We start from the raw sequence: 8,050 nt of genomic DNA on the forward strand, positions 1-8,050 counted from the left end.
ACAAAAGCACAGAATCTCTGCTGTCCTCTCTTTGCTTGAATCACAATCAGACATTTTATATTCTCTAAGATAAAAAAAAAAAGTACAGGAATTTGTCCTGAGGTGTAACTCAACCAATGAGATTATTTCGGCCTCTAGAGCAGCTCTGCCTCTGGGCAATGTGTGTAGAAGTAAAACTCCTGTCTGCATGCATGCTACAGGACAACAGAGCTCTAACACAGTGGTTCTCAACGTGGGGTCCGGGGACCACCAGGGGTCCATGAGGGGGTTCCAGGGGGTCCTCAGCAAATCGATGAATTGATTTTTCATATCAAGGACCCCCAATTTAGTCCACATTAGAGCCACAGTAGGACCCCTATATGATGAGATTTTGTCTCTCAGACCCAAATCTGAGAATATTTTTATTGTTAGATACGATTTTGTCCAGAATTCCATGACATAACAGTGACGATATGATCAAAACAGTCATTCTTCTACATTCTCTAACTGTTTTAACTTCTTCTAAATTAAATAATGTTGAAGTTTAACATTTCTTCATTTTGCTGGGGACCCCCTGGAACCCCTTCAAGGAACCCTGGTGGTCCCCGGACCCCACATTGAGAACCACTGGTCTAGTGTACCATTACACTGAATGGAGTGACTAGCTTGAAATAAACACAACAGACGTTTGATGAGTGAAAGGTGGAAAAAAAACTTGTCGATTGCGGGTGTTAACTGGGTGTGTTTTGGTGACAAGCATTCGAGCAAATTTTCAGTTTATGTAACATTATTTGTTTATGAGGACCTATTTTCTATCTTTTTCCTCATTTTATTAACCCAAATATTAACCAAAAGCATGCTTCTGGAAAACGTAATCTTGAAATACTACTTTACTCTAGCAAGTTAGCTAGCTAGTGGCCTATTTGGATGCTAGTTAGACTAGGAAGCTAACATTACTTGCTCAGGCCACCAGAGCTAAAGTTAGCAGTATTTTAGGCTAGCTCCGTTAACATTATACACCAGAAAGACCAACAATCTCTAACTTTTTGCCCGATTGTGATTGGTTCTCGTGCTGCGATTGTCATGCTCATCTGCATAAATGATGCAATATTATTTTTCAACTTTTTCTCGTTGTGGATGTAGTTCATGTCACTGCCTATCCCGTCATGCCGTGAGCACATGGTTATGCCCACAATGAATGAAAGCAGACTGGGGTGCAACTGCTGTAAAATAACGTTCACACAATACAAAACGACAAAGAGTTTCTTATTTCCTAGTGTTGATCCCTTTTCAACCAATGTTCAAAGAATTACCATTAAACAAATAAAATTGAGCTGTTGGTCAATTTCCTCTTTAAGTGCTGAGAACAAAGACACCAAAATCGTCCAGCAGATCATTGGCTGTAGTTCTCCATGCTAACACTTTAGTTAATGTAGCACATTTTATTCTTGGAACTATTTTAGGTGATCAACCACATACTCACCCACTATACAGTGATTTTTAGCCATATATAGTCTACCATCATCCATCACCTTCACACCCTGTAGAAACGGGGAAAGTAGCCTAATCCCTTGTAGTTCAAAACAGTAGGTTGTTTTGGTAACACTTTACAATCAGGGTTACTAAGTTAAGGGTTAGTTAATGCTTAATAAGCATTAACTAACCCTTAATTAACTAATTAACTAACTCTTAATGTATTACTTAAACATATCCTGACATTAACTAAAGTGATTGGTAACACTTTACAATAAGGGTCACTAAGTTAATGCTTAATAAGCATTAACTAACCCTTAATTAACAGTTAACTAATGTGTAATTTACTAATGTGTTCATGTTAACTAAGGTATTTATTTATACATTATTTAATAGTTAATAAAGATGACTATTAAATAATGTATAAATTAATACCTTAGTTAACATGAACACCATTAGTAAATGATTACCAGACACATTAGTTAACTGTTAATTAAGGGTTACTTAATGCTTATTAAGCATTAACTAACCCTTAACTTAGTGACCTTTATTGTAAAGTGTTACCGTTGTTTTTATATTTTATTTCAGAAGTTTTACCAATCTACTATACAAAACTGCCAGACTTGGCAGTTTACATTTAAAATTACTTTTCATTTAGGTTTAGAGCTTCTACAAGTTATAATTTTCTCAAACATAATGTTAGTCGCCTTAAAGGTAATTCTATGAACATTGGTTGAAAAGAGATCAACACTAGGAAATAAGAAACTCTTAGTCACTTTGTATTGTGTGAATGTTAAGTTACAGCAGTCTGCTTTCATTCATTGTCTATGAGAAGGGCATAACCATGAGCGCACGGCATGATATTTAAAAAAAATTTATGAATCTATAGGACATAGAATAAAAACCACTAACAACTTTTTATTACTAAAAGGTCAGCCTTCTTTCTTGGATAATGCTAATGGCCAACTATCACTCAACATAGTGTATGCTAAAGTGTTAGCAGGGAGCACTGGATCAACCAGGGACACATGGATGATTTTAGGCTACAGTAAAAACAGCTTAGTGTCTATCAATCACCTTGCAAGCAACCTGGTTACGAAGAAGTGCAATGGTGATACACCAAAGGGTTAAGTAAGGTGCAAAATAAAAGTGCAGCTGCTTATCTGTTACCTCTGATTGACAGTTTGATCAATTTACTATAATAGTTAGTTTTCTTTAGAATTTTTTATTTAGACATGGAGAAATATCTAGAGGTGGACAGTCTGTGCATGCTGGCAAGATCTGGCAGTGTGCTGCAGCAGAATTTAATCCCAACACATGACCTTTCATAGTCAGTCACACCTGTCCTTAAATCCGCATTCAGGTGACACACTGCTCCTTGCTAATCTGTATGAGAGGCTGAGTCATCAGATAAATCCTCCCTACTGTCCGGAGAGTATATTTCCAGATAACAGAGTGATGTTATCATGTATTTCTGGGCCTACTGCCTGATTCTGCTCTGGCTGCAGTGTATAAGGTGCAGCAGGCACGGTTCAATGCTCCCACTAAAGAACTTCTTACTGTATAGTGCACTGAATTTAAGGTGAGGCACCATGGGTTAATAGGAAAAAATCCTTTCATCCAATCAGAATTTAATTTTATCTGAATATGGACACAAATACAAACACATTTTACACATTTTAACATATTCAAATTAGCTAATGTTTCATTAAAAATGTGTACATTTGCACATCAGAACACTATTTTTTCGATCTCATGGGAAAATGTTTAATTCTGATGAATAACTACGCTAGTAGTTGGTCATTTAGATGTGTAAGGTTGATGATTTATATACAAATGCTAGCCTTACCACAAAATGACAAAAATGACAAAAGACATATCAAAGGAAAGAAGCCAAAACTGACAGATATTTTCATTATGAAGCAGCGTGTCAAATTTGGTAGCCATCTAAGTTAAGTTGGAAAAACAAGCTTTTTCAGCTAATTTTGTGCTTGGTGTACTTTATGCAGCTGGGATAAAAAAAAAATATAAATCAGCTATTTAGGGTTGTTTTTTTATTGTTTTGTGTATTTTATGAAACTTCAGTAGTTGATATGAAATGATAATATCTGAAATTGACCAGTCCAGCCAAAATCACCATTTTTATTTATTTATTTATTTGAATTTTATTTGATAGATTTTTTTTATTTATTTGATGCAATTTAACATAGTTCCATTACAAAGCATGAAACTGATGTGCTGCACAGAGAGTTTATAGCTATTGCTAATTTTCAACTCTTGTCCCTAGTTGGGCTTTTACATGTACAGTGTAATTAAAATATACAGCTTTCAGTATCCACAATACACTACAGATATGGAAATACAATAAAATACACATACCACAATACACCAATACAAATACACCATACACCAATAGTAGCCTAATTTACAATTACGAGTACAATTAGCTAAAAATGAGCTCTGGTTTGCTTTTAGCCAGCACCTAACCTTTGTTGTAAAAGATTTTATATCTGGAATTAATTTGATTTCAGTTGGTAATGTGTTCCCTGTGGTGCCTCGCCTTAATTGAGAATAGCAAATTGTATTATTATTGTGAGTTGTTCCATTCAAAGTAGAGCTGCACTATTAATCAAACAATGATTATAATAGCTACTGCAATTATCAAACTGAAAGTAAATCCAAATTGTATCTTTTCAAGTGATGTAAAACAACATTCTGTGAAAAAGTATTCTGTGTCCACATGTATTACAATTCATCCTGCGATCACGATATTCAAAGCAAGTGTCGCAATACGATTTCTTTGCTCAGTCTCGTCCCGCACTACTATAAGAGTGTCATGTCAGCTCCCTAACGCTCCCTTTCCCACTACATCTCCGAAGATGAAAACTGTTCAAGGGCAAAAACCACATTATTCAAAGTTGGAGAAAATCAGTTTCTCTAGGCTCTTCGAAAGAGCAGTGGATAGTCACTGACCTGAACATCTGCCTGCCAGCCTCTTTCCCCCTAATAAGGAAAATCCTCTCTTGCTCTTTGCGCTCTGTTGTAGTACAGTATGTCCCCAAGCCACTCTGTGCTGTACAGTATGAGTTTTCTGAGTTCAGAGAGAGAAATGAAGACATTACATTCTCTCATTCTCTCACCACTGTCATCTTCCCATGTGCAGCGTAGACAGATATACGATTTAATACTAAACCAACAACTAAATCGTCCCATATGGGTCTCTGGGGAGCAGGGGTGTAGCTAGGAATTATGGGCCTTATGCACAGGAGTTGAATGTGGGCCCCCCCCCCCCCCCCCCCCCTCCACTTTCCTCTCATCTCCACACCATCATTATGGCAAAAATCAATGTCTACCCGACCACAACTCAAACACACCTTCACGCATTCATTTACCGATCAATCATCGGATCGTACGCATCCGTAAATTTTAATTACCGCAGTGCTTATCAGCCGCCATTAGCCAGAATTTCACTAATATTTCCGAGATCAAAATCTATCCAGGGAGGATCTGCACAACCGTGTTCAATTTTACTCCAAGCTTATTCCAGCTTGTCTCAGATAACTCAACACAGCAGGTGGTGTGTCACACTTTTGAGAAAGTTTTCAGTTCAACCAAACCCCGTTTCAAAACCAGCGCAGTGTGAAATAAAAGTATAAAATATTTATGAATACACGTTTGAGGAGCAAAAAAAAAGGCATTTTAGTCCTGACGCTTTAGGGACCGGGCTCTCCCTCTGCTTGGGGTCCTGGGTCATCAGTACCCCTGCTCCCCCCCCGCTACCGAGCCCCAGCCTGGGACTTCATCTTATCAATCAATCAATTGTTTTTGAGTCTGTGACATGAAATCTTTTGAGGACCCCTGGTCTAGTGAATGAGGTTTGCTGGGGGGGTGGGACCCCTCTGGACCCCACCCTCAAGGACCCCCGGGTGACCCTGGACCCCACCTGACCCCACTTTCAGAACCTCTAGCATAGACTTACTGTCTGTCCTTGTTCCATATGAATAAAGGCAGCTTTCTTTTTTAATGGAGAGGATTCATATATGTCAAACAATAATATGGAATCATAGGATATCATAGAAATACTCATATCATCACTGTGTAATAAAAGCTCTGGTCGCTGAATACCAGTGGTGGAAAGTAACTAAGTACATTTACTCAAGTACTGTACTTAAGTACAATTTTGAGGTACTTGTACTTTACTTGAGTATTTCCATTTGATGCTACTTTGTACTTCTACTCCACTACATTTTAGAGGGAAATATTGTACTTTTTACTCCATTACATTTATTTCACAGCTATAGTTACTAGTTACTTTTCAGATCAATATTTTCTATTTAAAACATTTGATCATCTTTATAAAATAACTATAAAATAGCATTGTTATAGATTAGACTACCCAAAAGTATAGCTAAATTGTTACTTTAAACTTTAAAATGCTGCTTACATGTACATGTATGTCAATAAATCAGTATTAATATTCCAATAATTTAGGAAAAATATAACTCTCTAAATGGGGACAGTTTCTATAATGAGTACGTTTACTTTGATACTCTAAGTACATTTTGCTGCCAATACTTATGTACTTTTACTTAAGTAAGATTTTGAATACAGGACCTTTACATGTAATGGAGTATCTTTACATTGTTGTATTGCTACTTTTACTGAAGTAAAAGATCTCAGTACTTCTTCCACCCCTGCTGAATACAACCCAGATCCTTCATTAACACACACACACACACACACACACACACACACACAGTCCAACAAGTGGAAGAGATATTTTAGAGATGTACTATTTATTTATCAGTGTCTGGATTGTGGGTAGGGAGGACTCTCTGTTACTCAGGTACATATCAGTGTCACTGTAAAAAGCTAATTAAGCTTGTTAGCGTGTTCGGTACATTACGTTAAATTCCAGACCGGCTGCCGCTCTTTGGTGCTTTTTCTCTCTCTCTCTCTCCTCCGTCTGTTTTAATATTCGCTCGTAAACAGACGCTTCTGCAGACCCCGGGGGCCTTCGGGGGGAGATGCATTTAATGAAGGTGAAATAGAAAAAGGGGAGAGGAGCGAGCGGCGTCTGGGAAAGACAGACTTTGAACTGTTTTCAACGGATGGAGGGGTGAGAGAACAGGGGGGGGGGGGAAGCGCGCACGTTTAGCCGATCTCCCCAGGGACCAATCAAATGTTCAACACCCCCCCCCCCCCCCCCCTCCTCCATTAGTGCGTTTTAGCAGCGTTTTTGTTTTCTGTTTTTGCCGTTTTTCCCTCGGAGAGCTTTAGTCTACATGTGAGCCAGAGATCTGTTGAGCTTCTTTGGCACGTTGTGGTCATCAAAATGCAAATTCAGGTCAGTTAATCGGGGGGATAAACACTGTCACTCCTCCGTACCTGTACACTATCACGGTTTACAGCGCTTGAGATAATCATTTTCTACAAATCACGTCTGTTCTTTATTGAGCCGTATCCAATTAAACGGGAATCAGGGGCATTTTCATATAAATTAATGTCTGTTTTGCTCCTCTCTATCACAGATTGATGTAACAAAATGGTGATTCAACCTATATCCAGTTCATGAAAGCTTTTATATTGTCTGTTCTAAACAGCCGGTGTCTGGTAGGTCTTTCCCAGGAAAAATCCTCTGGTGGACAGGAAGTGATGCGTTTTATGTTGCCAGTTTGTTTGGAATAAATAGAAGAAGAAGAACTGGGTAGTTAGCCCGAGCAGCGATAGCCACCGTGGCTGAACAGACAAAGAAAAGAGAAACTCAAACTGCATCAACGGAAAATCTAAGCTCCGCCCACACTGTTTGATTGACAGGTGATCTGTGGGAAGCGCAGTGCAGAAACACCACAGCAATGAGCGCTGAGCACCAAAGATTGGGAGAAAATAAAAATAAAAACTTCTTTAATGGATTACCTCTTTAACAAAAGGAGCTATACAGGACGGAGTATGTATTTTTGCCATGTATTAGTGGGGAACTGTACAATCGCATACAACATTTAGAACGTTACCCAAATATCACAATAAAAACTGAAAACTATACTGTATATAATAGCCTATTGGGAGTATAATCAGAATAATGTAGTGATACCATAGGGGGATAGAAAATACCATAGTTTGAAAAGTATGATAAGGTCTCTATAAACTTACTGCTGACTATACAGACACACTATAATATTATAAGAATATTATGGTGATATCATAGGAGAGTCAGTGGAAACAGTGGTTTGCACTAAAAGAAGAAATCAGTTTTCAGAAAACTGATTTCTTCCTTAAGTGTAAATAATTTTTGATTGTTTTTTTACGCACCAATTTTTTTTTAACACTTTACATTAAGTGTTCATTAACTATTGTTAACAAATGTGTTTACTAACATGAACTAAACATGAATAACAAAAGACTAGTTAATGTTAAATGCACATAAACAACTGCATTAATTAATGTTGTTATACATGTTACATATATGTTGTTATACAGGTATACCAAATTACATGAATGACACACTATTCACGTTATGTAATGCTTGTTGTGACTTAATCACTTGGTAACACTTTACAATAAGGGTCACTAAGTTAAGGGTTAGTTAATGCTTAATAAG

The sequence above is a fragment of the Centroberyx affinis genome, unplaced genomic scaffold, assembly GCF_046629955.1.
Source record: "Centroberyx affinis isolate AG114_WGS23_722 - 3 ecotype Tasmania unplaced genomic scaffold, CSIRO-AGI_Caff_v1 ptg000185l_1, whole genome shotgun sequence".
NCBI classification, from domain to species: Eukaryota; Metazoa; Chordata; class Actinopteri; order Beryciformes; family Berycidae; genus Centroberyx; species Centroberyx affinis.